Source organism: Dendropsophus ebraccatus, chromosome 2 (assembly GCF_027789765.1).
Source record: "Dendropsophus ebraccatus isolate aDenEbr1 chromosome 2, aDenEbr1.pat, whole genome shotgun sequence".
Classification (NCBI taxonomy): Eukaryota; Metazoa; Chordata; class Amphibia; order Anura; family Hylidae; genus Dendropsophus; species Dendropsophus ebraccatus.
Window position 1 is genome coordinate 43,364,150 of NC_091455.1, and position 21,231 is coordinate 43,385,380.

General features: G+C 43.7%; 1 long non-coding RNA gene across 2 annotated transcripts in view; it reads right to left on the reverse strand.

Moving 5' to 3' along the window:
- Nucleotides 1-522: 522 nt before the first annotated feature.
- The window catches only part of LOC138784398 (uncharacterized), a 69,067-nt gene continuing 48,358 nt past the window's right edge, over nucleotides 523-21,231 (reverse strand). For both annotated transcript variants that reach the window (XR_011361833.1, XR_011361832.1), the window contains one exon: nucleotides 523-929. This is a non-coding gene — a long non-coding RNA (uncharacterized lncRNA). The remainder of the gene's footprint in view (nucleotides 930-21,231) is intronic.

Consider the following 21,231-nt stretch of genomic DNA (forward strand, 5'->3'; position numbering starts at 1 on the left):
CCATGCTGAACATTGCACAGGGGTCTTAACGATCCAGCCAATGTTCAGTATTTACACAGCTGACGAATAGGAGACAATCTGCCTGGGGCATTCCTAATGATGAAGAGGGCAGGGAGGAGGGATAGAGAGGGTGTGCCAGCCTAATGCATACACAATCTAAGCCCCGGCGTTTGGGCACGGGGCTGCACATTTAAAAGTTGTTTTTTAGGACAATAACTGCATCACCTGCCGAACGGACCCCAGGACAGATCTTGGATTAAAAGCAGCTATCCGAAGGTACAAGTGGTATGTGGGGGACAGATTGTGGGTACAGAGTCGCTTTAAGCACTAAAATAGTCCCCAAACAGGAGACTTGGACATTGCCCTAAAATTTGGCAGGTTCACGTCCATGTAGTTCCTGCTCCCGAGACATATCATGTGTTGTCCAAGACAAATAATTATTTGGTACTTGCACTCATTATTCATTAACTTTATAGTGATCTCAGTGCCAGACGAATGAGCTGAGTCTAGCAGTAGTCAATGGGAAAAATACAAATAGTGTTTTATTCTCAGTCTCTATTAATCGTTGTGTAGAGTACATTTTATTGACTATAGAGCATTTAATAAAAATGACCTCTATTAGACCTTCAGTAAAAAGATGAAAATATTTTATTATGCCCCCACAACTCCATGGATTGTAAAATGTAAAAAAATATATATATTAAAGAGAAATAAGCAAAAACCTCATACAGATACAACATACAGATATAAAACACAGCTGATGTTTTCTGGCTTTGTGTAAAGACTATTTTAGCCTGCAGCACATCCGCCGTGTTTCTCTGCTCCTGGTGCAATATTTGGCTGATTTTACTTAGATTGTTTGTCCCTAAAACTTGGAGGTCGTTGTCAGGGAGATTGTTTTCCTGTGCCTTGGTTCTTCTGACAATATGCTGTAAAAAAAAACAAAAAAAAAAAAACATCAGTTTTACAGAAGTCTGTCTTTTTTAACTTTATTAAGTCATTGTTACCTTTTTCTGACCCTAGCAACCAATCAGATTCCACCTTTCCTTTTCCAAAGAGTCTGTGAGGAATGAAAGGAGGAATCTGATTGGTTGCTAGGGGCTAGACGCTAGGATTCATGGGGCCCATACTGTTTTTTGCTATGGGGCCACTTGAATCCTAGTTACACCCCTGAGCGAAGGTAGTATCAGCCAAAGTCCAATCTGTAATAAAGTCCTAGGCATTCACAAAACTAGGTGGAAGGCCTGGGTGCTGAAATATCTTTCTTTTTTGCCTTCTCTGTTCTGAGATATAGCTACGAACACTTCACTTTGACAGTGCCTTGGCCTCGCTTACCATGGGTTGTCATTGTGCCGTTCATTGTTTAATTAGTTCAAATACCAATTAATAAACTATAAACAGCATTGTGGGATTATTGTCGCTTTTTTCCCCCAAGTTGCTTTAAATAAGTGAATCCATATAGTGTCAAAGGCCTGCTCCTGTAGGTGTAATAGACTGATGTGGAATTTCAGTTTCTTTGTTAATTTACTGTTCAAAATCTTAAAACAGACTGTGACAAATGACTCTCTAGCCATAGCAATTAGAACAATACGGCAATAACATTTCAATGATATTCTAAGTGTCAAGACAATCAAAGCTGCTCTGCCGTTCCTTGGAATAAAGGACAGATAGTTCTAGTAGATTCTATTTCATAATACAGTTCAGGAAAAAAAAAGATGTAGAGGTTATAAACGATACTGTCATTTAAGGTGAATGTAGATTTAAATACTTAAATACTTGTATTTTCTAATCTCTTTATTTTATTTTTATTACTGTATTCTCCTGTGTATAAGACCACTTTTTAACCCTGGAAAATCTTCTCAAAAGTCCAGGGTCGTCTTATATGCTGGGTGTCATCTTATAGGGCGGGTGGTGAAAAACTGGAAGAGGGGTAGTCTTGTACAGCGTGTATATCCCAAACTCTATATTTTAACTGGAAAAGTTGAGGATTGTCTTATACGCCCAGTTGTCTAATATGCAGGAAAATATGGTACATGATTATGGGGCAGACATCTTCCCTGAGCTGTTTTACCGTTTAAAGATATGCATTACAGCAAGCTCCATGAACAGAGGCACAAAAGACTTGAGCTGAACCTATTTACTTCTATGGGAGAGTTTTCTAGGCATGCTCAATGACCTGTGTAAAGAAGGGAAGCTTGGCTCTGATTGTCACCTATTGTTGTACAAAACGTAGTGAAGGTGGTCAGCGCCCAGTAGCATAGATACTGTTTCCTTTATATCACGGTTTCAGAGCACGAAGGTAAAGCCCCTGGATGCCGAGGTATACACAAAGAAGAAAAGACTGGATTCCTTCAGCTCCCATAAAATCAGTCAAATTTTATTTCAGAATTTCATTAAAAAGACATCCGACGTGTTTCGAGCCTAGCCTGGCTCTTAATCATGGCATCTGTATAATAGTGTTATAAGACATACAAGAAGTTAGTGTATATACAAACAAAATGATTAAAATAACACAAAACAAGATTAAATGGTGGGTTAGTCACATAAAGAATGGACAATAGCATGTTATAGACAAAAAGTCCGGGGTACATAACCCGTAAGATATAATCATGATATGCTTAGGCTATAGTTACATAATATGTCAAACATGATCTAACCTTGCTGTGACTATAGAAAGAGGGTGAAACGTACGGTGTAATATGGACTCCAAATAGGATCGATAGCATATAACTCTAAATACTAGGTATAGGAGAAGATCTATCCAGATCGGTGGGAGATACATGAATATGCAAAATCAGCACACTCTGATTAAATACCTGAAATTGGTGCAATCACTGGGGAAAAAGAGTAATGCCTCCCATATTAAACGGTCACCATGAGAGCAAAAGGTCTCTGCAATACACAAATGAAATACACACCTAATACATGCAGAGACCGATGGCACAAATTACATGATCACGACCTATGACCAAAATAGGTCCACTTAGTGCCGAGTTACAGCTACATTGCCACTCTACATTGGGACCAATTCAGCAGGAGAGACGCATGTAGCGCCGCAAAAGATCGCGGCGTCTAAGGCAGATGCCTGAGTGTCAGAATATATGCCCGATGAAACCGGAAATGACGTCTCGCGTCATATCCGGTTATTGGAACGCATTGGTATCTCAGGGCTGAGTGAGTGGGCGGGCTTAAACTCCGTGGTCATGTCATATTCGCTCAATGCGTTCCAGCTTGGAGCGCATAGCTCATTTCCTGAGCCTCAAAAATAGAGTACATGGACACGGGGAAAAATATTAATCACAAAAAATAAGAAAAAATGAGAAAAAATGATAAGAAAAAGGAAAGAGGAAAAGAGGAGGGGATCTGCTGATATAATCCTATAATATGTAGATGGAATACATGTATGGTAATGGTTGTTGTTATGTGACTGGGTATGTTGTTATAGGGGTATGTTACTGGGTATGCTAACGTCCTCATGCGTGTACAAACGGTACTAGTAGAAATACCTGTCATGATTATTGCATGAACAAAAATAGAACAAAAATAAAATAAAAGATTATAAATACTATATGGACAACATATATTGAAATACTTAATACAAAAACATGAGGTCGCTTCTAATATTGAGGCCAAAAGGTGCTCGTGTACCCAATTTAAAAATCCCCTCTGCCTCCTTAGTTAGCAATTTTTTTCTCCAGTCTCCTCCTCTTCTAGGTTCCAAAACCCTGTCTATAGCAAAACATCTGAGGGTATTTAAACTGCCGTTGTGTGTTGAGCAAAAATGCCTGGCCGCCCCAGAAAGTTGTAAACCCCCATGTTTTATGCTATGCACATGTTCTGCGATACGGACCTTGAGTTTTCTAATGGAGCAACCTACATATTGTAGGTTGCATTCCTCACACTGAATAATATATATAATGTGGTCCGACTCACAACTCAAATGATGGTTTATGTTGTATGTCTTGGTCATGTCACTAGAGTGAAAGGTGGTATACTTCCCTGTATGTTTGCACATACCACATCGTGGTTTGTTGCACGGACTAAAGCCTGCTTGTCTAATGGGTCTTAGTCTTTGAGCTAGTTTGGCACTCACAAAAAAACTGGGAGAGAGTAAACTGCCAAGAGAGAGTCCCCTTCGGGAGACAAAATGACATCCGTCATCCAAAATCCTTGCTAAGCCCTCATCTTGACGTAGAATGCCTAGGTGTTTCCGTACAATGTTCTTGATCTCCATGAACTCCTTGCTTTGGGGGTGCAGAAGTATATGTCATGGAGACCAAGAACATTGTACGGAAACACCTAGGCATTCTACGTCAAGATGAGGGCTTAGCAAGGATTTTGGATGACGGATGTCATTTTGTCTCCCGAAGGGGACCCTCTCTTGGCAGTTTACTCTCTCCCAGTTTTTTTGTCAGTGCCAAACTAGCCCAAAGACTAAGACCCATTAGACAAGCAGGCTTTAGTCCGTGCAACAAACCACGATGTGGTATGTGCAAACATACAGGGAAGTATACCACCTTTCACTCTAGTGACATGACCAAGACATACAACATAAACCATCATTTGAGTTGTGAGTCGGACCACATTATATATATTATTCAGTGTGAGGAATGCAACCTACAATATGTAGGTTGCTCCATTAGAAAACTCAAGGTCCGTATCGCAGAACATGTGCATAGCATAAAACATGGGGGTTTACAACTTTCTGGGGCGGCCAGGCATTTTTGCTCAACACACAACGGCAGTTTAAATACCCTCAGATGTTTTGCTATAGACAGGGTTTTGGAACCTAGAAGAGGAGGAGACTGGAGAAAAAAATTGCTAACTAAGGAGGCAGAGGGGATTTTTAAATTGGGTACACGAGCACCTTTTGGCCTCAATATTAGAAGCGACCTCATGTTTTTGTATTAAGTATTTCAATATATGTTGTCCATATAGTATTTATAATCTTTTATTTTATTTTTGTTCTATTTTTGTTCATGCAATAATCATGACAGGTATTTCTACTAGTACCGTTTGTACACGCATGAGGACGTTAGCATACCCAGTAACATACCCCTATAACAACATACCCAGTCACATAACAAACCATTACCATACATGTATTCCATCTACATATTATAGGATTATATCAGCAGATCCCCTCCTCTTTTCCTCTTTCCTTTTTCTTATCATTTTTTCTTATTTTTTGTGATTAATATTTTTCCCTGTGTCCATGTACTCTATTTTTGAGGCTCAGGAAATGAGCTATGAGCTCCAAGCTGGAACGCATTGAGCGAATATGACATGACCACGGAGTTTAAGCCTGCCCACTCACTCAGCCCTGAGATACCAATGCGTTCCAATAACCGGATATGACGCGAGACGTCATTTCCGGTTTCATCGGGCATATATTCTGACACTCAGGCATCTGCCTTAGACGCCGCGATCTTTTGCGGCGCTACATGCGTCTCTCCTGCTGAATTGGTCCCATAGGTGAGTGGCAATGTAGCTGTAACTCGGCACTAAGTGGACCTATTTTGGTCATAGGTCGTGATCATGTAATTTGTGCCATCGGTCTCTGCATGTATTAGGTGTGTATTTCATTTGTGTATTGCAGAGACCTTTTGCTCTCATGGTGACCGTTTAATATGGGAGGCATTACTCTTTTTCCCCAGTGATTGCACCAATTTCAGGTATTTAATCAGAGTGTGCTGATTTTGCATATTCATGTATCTCCCACCGATCTGGATAGATCTTCTCCTATACCTAGTATTTAGAGTTATATGCTATCAATCCTATTTGGAGTCCATATTACACCGTACGTTTCACCCTCTTTCTATAGTCACAGCAAGGTTAGATCATGTTTGACATATTATGTAGCCTAAGCATATCATGATTATATCTTACGGGTTATGTACCCCGGACTTTTTGTCTATAACATGCTATTGTCCATTCTTTATGTGACTAACCCACCATTTAATCTTGTTTTGTGTTATTTTAATCACTTTGTTTGTATATACACTAACTTCTTGTATGTCTTATAACACTATTATACAGATGCCATGATTAAGAGCCAGGCTAGGCTCGAAATGCGTCGGCTGTCTTTTTAATGAAATTCTGAAATAAAATTTGACTGATTTTGTGGGCGCTGAATGAATCCAGTCTTTTCTTCTTTACCTATTGTTGTACATTGTCATAGATCCTGTCACCTTTCATTATAATCCCATCTGCAATGATAAGTAGGAAACTGCTGATTATATTTCCATACAGAACAGGAAGTGTTAGCTTAATATTAGGCTTAGTGGCCAGATCAAAAACTACACAAATTCTGGATTAAAAAAAAAAATAATATAGTTAAATAGGTCATATTCTATAGACATACTCTATTTGAAGAGACAGCCTATTAAAGTCTATCTGGAATTTTAAAGAATTTTGATTTTTTTTTTTTTATTAACCCTTAGAGTGGTAAAGGGGATTTTAGTCATCTCACTGCTGTTACCGAGCACCTGGAGTATTGTCCAATGAAACAAATTGAATTAATCTTTTGCCTATGTGCTTTTTACACTGTTGATTCCTGGACTTTTAAGACATGTAAGGCATGTATGCAGTGGATTCCCTATGGACTTACAGCAAAACCAGCAATATGTGAATGAGACCTGTAAAATTTCATCCACTGAATTTTTTTTACCTTGTAAATTTACTTTCCAGCACCAGATCACTGTGTATTATCAAGTGTCCCTAACTATTTATAAAGATACAGATTGCCTTTACCTGTGGTACAGCAGCGGGACACAGGGTTAGGTAAATTATTGGATACAGACTGCAAAGGCAGTCTGTATCTTTATAAATAGATATAGGGGCAGGTGCACGTTTATAATAGGGGCAGTTAGATTGAGATGACAGATTCTCTTTAGGCTAAGGGTCCTATTACACGGAGCGATGATTAACGACTAACAATAAACTATCGCAAACGAGATTGTTTTTGTTAATCTGAAATCGTTCACTATATTACACAGAACGATAGTCGTTAGTTACAATCGGTACTGTGATCGTAATTGCGATCGTTACTATGATCGTTTACTTCTTCTGATCCCAGCAAAACAATGAACAATGTGCAATTACACTGAACGATTAGTGAAAAAAATGCGGAACTTGACAGAACAATTAGCGAACTATTAGTGAACGATTAACAATAATTTTAGGTTCAGATCTAAATCAATGATCAACGATATACAAAGGTTTTTTTGATCGTTGCCTGCAATCACACAGAACGATTATCGTTTAAATTAGAACGATTTAACGATTTTTCGCACGATAATCGTCCCGTGTAATAGGGCTCTAAGACTTCCTGTTCTGTCTGAGGTGATAAGAAGAGGCTGCTGTAAAGTGACCTGTACAACATTACATCAGGTGACATCAGTAAACAGACAAAGACAATAGCAGCTCCCTGTTGAATGACCTCTTCACGTTTATCTCATGTATGTTGTTGTCTATGTCCATGAGGCTTGCTGTAAAGCATATAACTAAATGCTGTTAAAAACAACTCAGACAAGACGTCAGCCCCCAATGTATGTACAAAATAAAAAAAAAGTTGAAAATAGAAGCAGTCTAGGAAAAAATTACAAGTTTACTTTTTGAATCTAATCTGTAAAAGAAAAGGCGACACATTCCCTTTCAAGTCCTATCTTACATTGGTTATCCAGTTGTTCATTCTTCGGTGTTCAGTATATTGGAGATTGAGTTGCTGGCTTCACTGGGAAACACATGTGAGCTGTTATATAATGTAGTGCCAAAATTTAATCTGAACTTTGCCAAAGTCAAATAATGGATTTATTCGGAAACCAGGTGATGGTGTAACTATTCCGTTTCAAGGCAAAGCAGGGATATGACTAGAAATCACTGAAACCATTTCAAAAGTCAAGGATGGGTCTCCACTACTAGTCTTCATGGATATAGCATCTCAAGTCTTCCATTACTTATCAGCCGCTGTATGTCCTGCAGGAAGTGGTGTATTCTTTCCAGTCTGACACAGTGCTCTCTGTTGACATCTATGTCTAAGACAAGAACTATTCAAAGCAGAAGAGGTTTTCTATTGGGATTTGCTACTGCTCTGGACAGTTCCTATCACAGACAGAGATGTCAACAGAGAGCACTGTGTCAGACTGAACAGGAAACAACATTTCCTTGGGAAGACTTGAGATTTTTAAATAGACATAAATTAAAAATCTATATAACTTTCCAAAAACAGTTGATCTGAAAGAAAAAGATTTTCACTTGATAACCCCTTTAAATGAGGAGCCAGAAGGTGTCCAATCACCGGCAGAGTTGATCAGTTAGCAGTAGATAAAAATAACAAAGATAGGATATGCTTAAATAAGGAGTATTTATTGTGGTAACACCTTCACCAATATTTACAAATTAAAGTAGCTTGTGATAATTCATGCACATAGTCGTGCCAGTATATGGAAATTCATGCACACAATCGTGCTGTTCTTTCCCTATGTCGTCATAATATAGTACAGTCCAGAACCTGTGTCGGTCTATTAACTGTATTCCAAGATAACATATAGTACCAATCAACCAGATCTACACCGTAAGCCATCATGGTGTAGATCTGGTTGATTGGTACTATATGTTATCTTGGAATACAGTTAATAGACCGACACAGGTTCTGGACTGTACTATATTATGACGACATAGGGAAAGAACAGCACGATTGTGTGCATGAATTTCCATATACTGGCACGACTATGTGCATGAATTATCACAAGCTACTTTAATTTGTAAATATTGGTGAAGGTGTTACCACAATAAATACTCCTTATTTAAGCATATCCTATCTTTGTTATTTTTATCAAGTAGTGCTAGGATTCTTGGCATCATATGGTACTTAGTGTTACACACCACACTAATTGATATAATACAGTTAGCAGTAGGTTATAATGAGAGAGCTTTCTACCTAGTACAGTATCAGATTGAGGACATAGGGGGACTGTATTAATAAATCTTGCTCATTTACCAAGCTACAATTTTTAAAAGGTATTAGCTTGTCTTGCAAAATTCCCTCAGACCAAGTTACTTGTTATCCAAAATGTCACTGTATATTGAAGTGAGGTTAATTATAGTCCTATAATAAAGGTTATTATTAACCAGCAGGTTATACACAAAGGCCTTTGTAGTTTGTAGAGTCACATAGTGTATGGATTTATTTGTGAAATTTGGTCACCCCAACTATATATAAAGTGTGAGGCCACAGGTGACTTCTAGTATTCTTAATAATTTATAGTGGTAAGCACAGTGTACCTGATAATACACCTATTTGCAATCTCAGAAGTACAGTAACTAAGAACTTCTTAGAATACTCTCACCACTATCAGGGCTCACACTCCTGCAGTTAAGCTGAACACATGTATCTCCCACTGTTGGACTTCATCAAAAAAATGTTGCTAGCTATAAGTACAGTCCATTAATAGATTCAGCATATAAAAAACAGCGGCACTCACCAACTTGCTTTACATTAAAGCTTACTTTTATTCCATGCAATTAAAAGAAGGACATGGATGCTGGCAAGTACAGGCAACAGCCGCTTGGCACGCAAAATGGCTGTAGCCTGTACTTGCCAGCGTCCATGTCATACTTTTAATTGCATGGAATAAAAGCAAGTTTTAATATAAAGCAACTCGGTGAGTGCCGCTGTTTTCTATATGCTGAATCTAATAATACCTTAAAGTGTACCCGTCATTATAAGAAAACTTCTGACATGTCATAGAGACGTGTCAAAAGTTTTGATCGAACCAGGTCTGAGTGTTAAGACCCGTACAGATCAGGAGATAGAACGGAGAGAAGACACGCTGCAGTGCGTTCACAAGGGCCAGCTCCAGGTTTTTGCGGGCCCTTGGGCAACAGAGCCTCACTGGGCCCTTCATACATCCACTATGCACCCATCATCCACACACTATGCATAATCCCTTGAGACACCACTAACATACACAAACACATATTACTGACACTGACAGACAGACACAGACACTGACTGACAGTGACACACTCGGGCATTAACACACAGCACTTACAGCTCAGTCTTCTCCCTCTTCCTCTTTGACTGCTCTCCACACTGTAAGGTTGAGGACCTTTAGGTCATGTGATCAGGAGCTTCACCCTTTTCTCTCTTCATGCAGTTCCTGCTCTGTCTCTTGTGTTCTGTCTTTTGATGTTCAACCCCCTCTTTCTGCACTACAGTGAACAGGCTGAACATTAGAGCACCGGGCCCCTAGAGGCGCTGTGGGCCCTGGCACTTGCCCGGGTAAGCCCTGTGCTGACGCCGGCCCTGGCGTCCACTCTCCGCTCTAAATTAAAAAGAGTCTGACTTCTAATGTGCTCTATAGGAGCCCGACTCTTTTTTTTAAAAAAAATCTCCGAGTGGGGAGCGGACGCGCTGCAGCTGTGATCCTCTCCCCGCTCTATCTCCCGATCAATAATAGTGTGAACACTCAGACCCTGACCGATCAAAACTTTTGACATGTCTCTGTGATAAGTCAAGTTTTTTTTTCATAATGACAGATACATTTTAATGTCTGAAAGAAACTACAACTGCTTCTGTTTTGTTCAGCCCTTGACGCAAGTACTTTATGCGTTTTGTCTTGTCAAGTGTTACTAGTAAGTGTAATTTCTGAGCCAATGCAAATAAGTAGGACAAGACAAGACAGCTTGTATGTTTTGTGATACGCCGAAAATAATGTTGAATAATAGGACCATTGTTGTGTAAAAGTACATGTGTTGAACAGCAACACTAAGGAACTTCGATAAACACAATATTGCTTAATAGACTTTACCATGTTCCTTTAGTCTTTGCTGCATCTGCATCTGCAGCTGCAGTCTGATCAGCTTTGCCTATTAGAGGCATATTGAATTACAGTGCTGATCAGCACTGCAATGCAATATGCCTGTAATGAGGCAATTGTACAGTGAAATCCCCATGGTGGGACAATGAAATAAAGTGTAAAAAAACCCAGACACAAAAATATTAATAATAAATTAAAAATCACATGTAATCCCCATAGCACGCAATAAAATAATAGATGTTGGGGGAAAAAAAGTACACATATTTATTATCCAGCGTGTCATTTTTTCATGAAAAAATTAGCATTTTTCACAAAAATGTTTTTACATATCAGCCAAAATTTACCACTAACTTAAAGTACAATATTTCACACAAAAAAACAATCTCTGAATCAGAAAGAAAAGTTATAGAATCACGTAGCTATAACCGCATAAAGTGAGACAGGTTGGATTTTAAAAAAAAATGAGCCCTGGTCCTGAAGGCCAAAATCAGTCCAGTCCTGAAGGGGTTACTAATGCGTTCCCTCCCCTCTTCTTGTGTAGAATTACAGGCCATTTGTTGCATGAGAACACCGCTTTATATATCCAGAATTCCCAGTGGAGCATGAATGGTCATACATCTTTTTGAAGCTTTGGTCCCAGATTTCCAGATGTAACACCTTTTAAAGTTTTAGCAATTCTTTCAGTCATTTGTAAGTTAAAGTATGACTGTCGTATGGGAAAACTTTTGACACGTCATAAATAAAGGCCAAAAGTTTTGACCGGTCCAGGTCTGAGTGTTCACACCTATACAAGCAGGTGCTGCACAGGACCATGCTGCAGCGTGTCCGCTCCCTGCTCTGTGTAAGAAAAAAGAGTCGGGCTCCATAGACTTACATTTAGAGATGAGCGAACTTTTCAAAAGTTCATTCCGACCGGACTTCCAGATTTTTTTGAAAAGTTCGGTTCAACCGAATTTCGGATTTCTTCGGATTTCACAGTTTAAAGCATCTCTATGATACGGGGTAGTGTATTTGGTTGAATTTAGGGCTCTACATGTCAGTAACATCATTATCTTTTCAATATCTAAAAGTCAATTTTTTTTTTTTTTAAACTTCAATATTCATCATTACAGGGTCTATGCAGGAAATTCACCATTACAGGGTCTATGCAGGAAATTCACCATTACAGGGTCTATGCAGGAAACTCACCATTACAGGGTCTATGCAGGAAACTCACCATTACAGGGTCTATGCAGGAAATTCACCATTACAGGGTCTATGCAGGAAACTCACCATTACAGGGTCTATGCAGGAAATTCACCATTACAGGGTCTATGCAGGAAACTCACCATTACAGGGTCTATGCAGGAAACTCACCATTACAGGGTCTATGCAGGAAATTCACCATTACAGGGTCTATGCAGGAAACTCACCATTACAGGGTCTATGCAGGAAACTCACCATTACAGGGTCTATGCAGGAAACTCACCATTACAGGGTCTTTGGAGGGAAAAGGTCACAAATGCAGTGAAGGAGCAGCAGTAGTCATTGGAGGCCAGTGGAGGTCCAGCAATAGTCATTTGAGGCCAGTACAGGAGCAGCAGTAGTCAACATGGAGGCCAGGCAGGAGCAACAGTAGCCAACATGAAGGCTAGGCAGGAGCAGCAGTAGCCAACAAGGAGGCCAGGCAGGAGCAGCAGTAGCCAACATGGAGGCCAAGCAGAAGCAACAGTAACAAACATGGAGGCCAGGCAGGAGCAACAGTAGTCAACATGGAGGCTAGGCAGTAGCAGGAGGTATTCTGACCCTTTCAGGAATCAGTAGTAGATGTGACATCACACTGAACTTCTGAGACTTTGAATTTCTGAGAGACTTACCTGTTGTACAAAAATACCGGATAACAGAGCCGTCACCGGCCGGGACGTGCTCTTCCGTACGCAAAGAACTGAGGATCAAGGACTGGTAGCCATCACAGAGGATTAGAACAGCAAACCAAGTATCATTTTGTATATGGGAACAACAGACAAAAACTGCTGTACTACCGGAGCACATCAGGACCCTGCTATGCAATCACAGTGAGAGGGTGAGTGTGGTTATCTTAGCTCCATTTCATAAGTATACAAACTTACCTTGGAGAATATACTGCTGTGATTAGGGGAACGCTACTATCTATACCAAACTAAATATCTATCATTCAATATATACTATTTGTGTCTATATATTGTAGGGATCTTCCCGGGGGATGGTGTGTTTGGACACAGTTCAGGCAGCAAACTTGGGCTCATAAAACAGCTTTGGGTGTTTATTTGTAGCATAAACGGTCCAGCAACATAAATACAGCAACACTGTGCAGTGAGAATAAACAAAACAAAAAGTCCTGCCCGTCTGGGCGCTTACTAATACAGCAGGTTACCTCTCTGACACTTCAGTGATCTGTATTGCGGGGTGTGAACAGGCCCCAGCAGCGGCTGTCTTCCCAGCTCTCACCAAACAGCATGCAGGCTGTTCACTCCTGGCTGAGAGAGAGAGACCTGTACACTGAGCACAGCTTTTGCCTTCTCAGGCTGATTGGGATCAGAGCTCACCTGATCCCAAAACCCACACTGGATCGAGGGGGAGGGAATGGCAAGTCCCACTACCAAAACCTACCTGCCATTCCATGTAAGTCCAGGCCCGGCAATAATAAATAATAGCTCAGCAGCATAACACTGCTGAGCACAGATGCCTCCTGGACTCACCATCTCACACTGTGTATCAACCTGGGTGAGATGTACATCCCCTCGAGCACTTTACCAGTGACATGTCCACATATCCCCCCCCTCTTCTTCAGACCGGAGGGCTGAGCGTATTGTCCCCACAGGCAGTGTACCCTTGATAGGGCGTCAGCATTTGCCTGTAATTTCCCTGGCCGGTGTTCCACAGTGAAATTAAAGTTTTGTAGGGACAGAAACCACCTAGTCACCCTTGCATTCTTCTCCTTGTTTATTTTCATCCATGTTAGGGGGGCATGGTCTGTCACTAACTTAAACCTCCTGCCTAGTAGGTAGTACCTCAGGGATTCTAGGGCCCACTTCACTGCCAGACATTCTCGCTCAACTATGGCGTAGTTTTTCTCGGCCGGGGATAGTTTCCTGCTTAAGTACATCACCGGGTGCTCCTCGCCATTCACGACCTGTGAGAGGACGGCACCTAACCCTGTGTTAGAGGCGTCTGTCTGTACCAAAAACTCTCGCCTAAAGTCAGGGGTAACTAGCACAGGCTGTTGGCACAGGGCAGACTTGAGGCTTTGAAAAGCCTTCTCGGCCTCTGGAGTCCATGTCACCATTGCGGACTTCGCACCCTTTGTCAGGTCAGTTAGTGGGGCTGCAACTGAGGCAAAATTTGGCACAAACCTACGGTAATAGCCCGTAATACCCAGGAAAGCTCTGACCTGTTTCTTTGTGAGGGGTTGAGGCCAATTCTGTATTGCCTCGATTTTATTTAGTTGTGGTTTCACTAACCCCCTCCCAATAATGTAGCCCAAGTATTTGGCCTCCTCTAAGGCTAGTGCACACTTCTCCGCATTGATGGTTAACCCCGCATCACTTATGGCATCTAACACCGCCTGGACCTTACAGAGGTGACTTTCCCAATCCGGGCTAAAAATGACCACATCATCGAGGTAGGCAGCGGAGTAATCACGATGTGGTCGCAGAATCAAGTCCATCAACCTCTGAAAAGTGGCAGGGGCTCCATGTAACCCGAATGGCATCACTACATATTGGAACAGTCCATCAGGGGTGGAGAATGCAGTCTTCTCTCTAGCCTTAGGAGTGAGTGGGATCTGCCAGTAGCCCTTAGTGAGATCGAGGGTAGTTATGTACCTGGCATTACCCATCCTTTCTATCAACTCATCTACCCTGGGCATGGGGTAGGCATCGAACTTGGAGATCTCATTTAACTTTCTAAAATCATTACAGAACCTCCAAGTTCCATTGGGCTTTGGGATTAACACAATCGGGCTGGACCACTCGCTCTGGGACACCTCAATGACTCCTAGGTCAAGCATACGTTTTACCTCGGATGATACCGCCTCCCTCCGGGCTTCTGGTATCCTATAGGGCTTAAGGTTTACTCTGCTTCTAGGCTTAGTTTCAATATGATGACTAATGAGATGCGTACGCCCTGGTAGGTCAGAAAACTTGTTTTTATTTTTCTGCAGGAACTCCTTAGCTTCCTGCTTCTGGGATACTGATAGGGTGTCACCAATCCTGACCGGAGGGATTGGTGGTGACAGATGACCAACAGGCTTTGTCGCCACCAAGGATTCCCTGTCTTTCCAGGGCTTGATCAAGTTTATGTGATAAACTTGGAAAGGCTTCCTTCTACCTGGTTGGTGTACCTTGTAGTTGACCTCACTGATCTTCTCTACAATTTCATAGGGACCCTGCCACTTTGCTAAGAATTTGCTTTCTACCGTGGGAACAAGTATGAGTACCCGGTCACCTGGGCTAAATGTCCTGATTCTTGCAGAACGATTGTAAATTCTGCTTTGGCCCTCTTGCGCCCTCTGGAGGTGTTCCCTTACTAGGGGCATTACAGTGGCTATACGGTCCTGCATTTGTGCTACATGCTCTATAACACTCTTGTATGGGGTGGACTCACTTTCCCATGTCTCTTTCGCTATATCCAATAAACCCCTAGGGTGACGACCATAGACTAATTCGAAGGGAGAGAACCCTGTGGACGCTTGGGGTACTTCCCTAATAGAAAACATCAGATAAGGTAGTAAGTGATCCCAATCACGACCATCCTTTTCCACCACTTTTTTTAACATATGTTTCAGGGTTTTATTAAACCTCTCCACTAACCCGTCTGTCTGTGGGTGATATACAGAGGTACGTAGGTGTGAGATTTTAAACAGTTTGCATAGCTCTTTCATCATGCGATGCCCTGGCCCCTGGGGGCCACTTCCGCAGTGCTGGTGTTATGAGCGGGCAATGACCGGGGCAGCTGCAGGGTGTATACTTGTCACGGTATAGGCCTGAGGGCAGCACAGCTGTAGGGTCGGTCTGAGGAATCTGCGGGTGATGATGGGCATGCGATTCTTCGCTGCACCTAGTCAGGGCACCAGTTAGTGGACACCAATGCCAGGGTTCAGTAACAGCGGTTTTATTATAGAAAAGGTAACTAGTAGCAACAGTTCTGTCCGGATGCAACCGGGTATATAGCAGGCTTTGACAAATAAAGCAGGAGTGGTGCTGCATAGGCTGTGAGAATACGTGCCGGATGATGGGAGTAGGAGTATGAGAGAAATAGCGTTGCTGGGTGGATTAGCTTGAGAGTAATACTTGCTGTGAATCCTTGCAGCGATGAGGAGAGATAACGGAATGACACCCAGATGAGAGAGGAGACTCCGGACACTTGAGCAGGCAGATACAGCCGAAGACTTGAATACAGCAGAGCACTCGATCCACAACTCCTCTGAGGCAGGAGAGGGACGACACACATCCTCCTTGCTTGGAAGCAGGGGGAAGACTCACTTGTTAGGAGGAAGTGGGAGGTCACATGGTTTCTCCTGGCCAGAGCTAGTCGGCCATTGGAGGAACCATGGTTACAGGTCACGTGATCAACAGCCTTGCATACCACTGTACACTGTAATACACAGGAACACATGAGAACACACATGAGAATGCACATTACCAGAGAATACTAGGGGAAAACCAGCAGCAGTTGCAGTGCAAACACTTACCAGAACAGGCATTGACACAGAAATAGAAATGGCCATAATAGGAGTAGTAGTCTGCATGTTCTGGGACACTGCATACCTCCCTAGCAAATTTGAGCCGACCTCGGCGAATCTAGAAGGCAGCAAACATGAATAGACTGGACAATCAAACAACAGGAATGAATGATGAGAGTGAGTGTGATGAGGTGTGTGTTTCCCACGCCCAAGGCACAGGTGAAAAGAGAGAGAGAATGAGAAACCCTAGTGGCAGGACTTCACCTAGGGGTGCCTAACGTACTCTGGCGACCAGGTAGCTAGTGCGTGAACCATCTGACGTGTAAGCCAGGACAACTTAACTGCTGGCGGGTGACCCTCAATATTCCAGCCAGTTAGACAGTAGGTTTTCTGTTAAATGTGTTACCCTACTGGAAGAGAACTGTGAAGACCTGTGTACTACCTTGGCGTGTCTGAGTAGTGTCTTGGATACCTGGAAGAGAAAAGAACAAAATAATAAAAGCAAACATACATGGGGAGCTCCCTTTCATACCACTCAATCACACACACAAGCACTCCACAGGCCAAACACACGAAAAGGTATCCAAGGTGCGATATGTATGGACAAGTGTGAAGGTTAGGTATGACTATGTGTGATTACTACTGTGTTGGGACAAGACAGAGGCGAACAAATACTGGAAACAAAAGGAAGGGAAACACAAAAGACAACAAATACTGCGAGGTCTTGAGGAGAACTGGCTCAAATGAATCTGAATGAAAATCTGAGAGAAATCTGAATGAAAATTTGAGAAAAATCTACATACGAACTGGCTCAACTACATCTTTCCAGCTATAGATATGATAATAATACACAATAATGAGACTGGATGAGAAAATACACTCCTACATAAACTGGACTTTCTCTGAGGTATATGTAAACTGACTTCTCTTACTCAGAGGAGGAGCTATCTGACTTAGACACTGGAAAATATACTGTTTTACAAAAGAGGCACTCTACTCTGAGGCAATCTATATAACCTTGTGCTTACTCAGAGGAGGAAATACAAAGACTTCGATAACACTGGAATACAATAGTAGAAAAAGTACAATAATGAAATAAGTGCATTAATACCCTGTGTGGAACACACAATCACAGGAAAGTGCATTAGGAAGGAATGGGTTAAGTGTCTCTGTTAGGTAGAGTCTCTTTTAGGCAATTGGAACATCGTCCATGTAAAAGGCTCTGGGACAGGCACTAAAGAACTTTTTGTTACTGTAAGTGTCCATCAGCTCATGGCTGGTTAGTACAGGGAACTTGGTCAGGAGGACCAGGCACGAACCTTGAACGTTGCATGAACTAGAATGGTGAAACAGTTAAGGACTCTGGTCTCTGTAGCGAAGTGGAGGAATTCCTCTGGTAGAGCGCTCAGACCGTCTCAGCGGAGGATCCTCTTCAACAGTGATTGGTGCAGGTACAGGTGGAAGATCACCCCCAGCATCTGGTTGTAGAGCTGGAGTTGTTGGAGGCACAATTGGAAGTGGAGGGGCCACTGGAATGTGTACAGGGACCGCTGGATAGCCTATGGCCATGAGGAACGGTTCAACTTGGAACATTTCTTCCAGAGAGAGAGGTTTAGCTGGAGCTGCTGGGGGAGCCGGAGGTGTGGATGCAGGTACCGGACACGGTGCTGTAAGGCCCTGTAGGTCCTCCTTAGTGCAACGTTTTATCCTATTCCGGTGCACCGTCTGCGGGGCTAGCCCTGGCTTTTTTACTTCATACACATCAGTCTCTGGGTAAGGGATAGAAGAGATGACATAGGGCTCAGGCTCCCAAAGGCTTTCAAGTTTGTGAGAGCGATGATATTTCTTTAGCCAAACTTTATCTCCCACTTGTAGTGGTGTGGCATTCGCCCTTTGGTTGTAGGCATCCTCTTGGCGCTGCTGAGCTTCCCCCATCCTCCGGTCAACAATTTCCCGGGCATCCTGGATTCTCCTCTGATGCTCCCGAACCCAGTCAGTTTCAGGTAGGGGGTTGAAGGTGTCAGGAGCTTGGACTCCCAGAGCACGGTCCTGAGGAAGTTGGCCTTGGCGGCCGAACATCAGGTAGAACGGGGAGTAGCCAGTGGAACAATGAGTGGTATTGTTATAGATCTCCACTAGTTCATCCAACAAGTGGGGCCACTCTACTCTCTTCGTCACTGAAGCCGTTCGGAGCATGTTGATAAAGACCTGGTTAACTTTTTCACACAGACCATTCCCTTGAGGGTGATAGGCCGTGGTACGGAGCTTCTTACATTCATGGTAGGCACACAGCTCCTGGAAAAGTTGCGACTCGAAGGCCGGTCCCCGGTCCGTCAGCAGAGACTCTGGGCACCCATAGTGCTTTACATACTCCTTGTAAAAAGTAAGGGCGGTGGTCTTGGCGGTCAAGTCCCTGACAGGTACCACGACTACCCACTTGGAGTAATGGTCGACCATGGTGAGGGCGTAGGTATACCCGCATCTTGTAGGGGCCAGCTTCACATGGTCCAGGGCGACTAGCTGATTCGGCCGGTGGGAGGTGATTGGATGCAAAGGGGCCCTGACTTCTCTTCCCCCAGCTTTGGAGATATTACAGGCAGGGCACTCGGCACACCAGTTCTCGATGTCAGCCCTCATCCCGATCCAGTAGAACCGCTGTCGGATAGTGGCCTCCGTCTTGTGTACCCCGAAATGACCGGACCGGTCATGGTAGGCATCTAGCACCATCTTAGCGTCTCGTCGGGGAATGAGGATCTGGTGGCACCTCTCCCCGGAGACCGGGTCAAGAGAGTTCCGCAGGATCAGTCCCTTCTGTAGGAAGAGCCTCTTTCTTTGCCTCCAGAGTCGCCTTAGCTCGACATCAGGATAGGGCCTCTTTATCCGCATGGGGACCCGACCAGTAGAGAGGTAGTCATAGATCTCCCCCAGGATGCGGGACTCTTCCTGGATGGTCTGCCACCTGGCCAAGTCTTGCGGGGCCCTAGGTGGAGGCGAAGGCGTTTCAGGCCTAGCTGCATCAATAGCACTCTGGGTAGCGAACCTTTGGTAGAAGGGAGGCATTTCTACATCTTCCCAATCGCTGTCCTCTGGGGCCTCTTCGCCCTTGGGTAGTCGGGACAGGAGGTCTGCATTGACATTAGCCTTGCCACTGCGGTACTTAATTTCAAACTGGAAATTGGCCAGTCGAGAAGCCCACCGCTGTTCCAGGGCGCCCAGCCGAGCAGTGTTGAGATGCGCCAACGGGTTGTTATCCGTATAGATGGTAACAGGGGTGGCAGCCAGGTAGTCCTTGAACTTTTCGGTGACGGCCCACACTAGGGCTAGTAACTCCAACTTGAAGGAGCTATAATTGTTGTCGTTCTTCTCAGCGCCCCGAAGACTCCGGCTGGCATAAGCTACAACTCTCTCTTGGCCATCTTGAACCTGGGACAGCACAGCTCCCAGGCCTTGGAAGCTGGCGTCCGTGTAGAGCCGGAAAGGAAGGTTATAGTCCGGGTAGGCCAGGATAGGAGGCGTAGTCAACAGGCGTTTCAGGGTTTGAAAGGCAATCTCCTGCCGTTCGGACCACTCGACGGGGAGCCGTCGGTTGTAGCTTTCTCGAGGGCAACCCCGGAGTAACTCATTGAGGGGCTCGGCCACTTGGGCAAAGTGGGGAATGAAGCGGCGGTAATAGCCGGCAAATCCCAGAAAACTTCTCACCTCCTTGACTGTCTTAGGGGTATCCCAGTGTTCCACAGCCGAGATCTTCTCTGGATCGGGTTGTATCCCCTCAGCACTCACAACATGCCCCAGATAGTTCACTTGGGGTTTGAGAAGGTGGCACTTGGAAGGCTTGATTTTCAGGCCGTGATCGATTAGGACCTGGAACACTTCAGCCAGATGATGGACGTGATCTTCGTAGGTACGTGAATAGACAATCACATCATCTAGGTAGAGCAGGACACTCTGAAAGTTGAGATGGCCGAGACACCTTTCCATCAACCGCTGGAAGGTAGCGGGGGCGTTGCACAGACCGAAGGGCATGCTGGTGAATTCAAAGAGCCCCATGGGGGTGGTGAAGGCCGTCTTCTCACGGTCTTCGGGTGCCATGGGCACCTGCCAGTACCCACTGGTGAGGTCCAAGGTGGAGAAGTAGGCGGCTGACCCCAAAGCAGCAATAGACTCTTCGATCCGGGGCAAAGGATAGGCATCCTTGTGGGTGATTGTGTTTATCTTCCTATAATCCACGCAGAACCGGATGTTACCGTCTTTCTTTTTCACAAGGACAATAGGGGCAGCCCACGGACTCTGACTTTCTTGGATAACGTTAGAGTCTTTCATCTCCTTGAGCAGTTTCTTGACCTGCTGATAGTTGGCAGGGGGGATTGGCCGATGTTTCTCTTTGATAGGCAAATGGTCCCCAGTGTTGATCCGATGCTGGACCAGATTGGTCTTTCCGAAATCGAGAGAGTGTTTGCTGAAGGCCTCGTGATACCTTTTGGCCACCTTGAGGATGCCGTGGAGGTATTCAAGTGGGGTATTGGCATCGCCAATATGGAGCTCGTCCCACCAAGGGGCGAGAGCCCTGTTTGAGTCCCTTTGAGTGCCACGGATGGATCTCTGATAGGCAATGGTCTCCTCACAGACGATGTCCTCAGGATCGAGTTGGTATAGCATGGCCACGGTGGTGAACTTGGGTAGGTCAGCTGGGGAGTCTCCAAGGTTCAC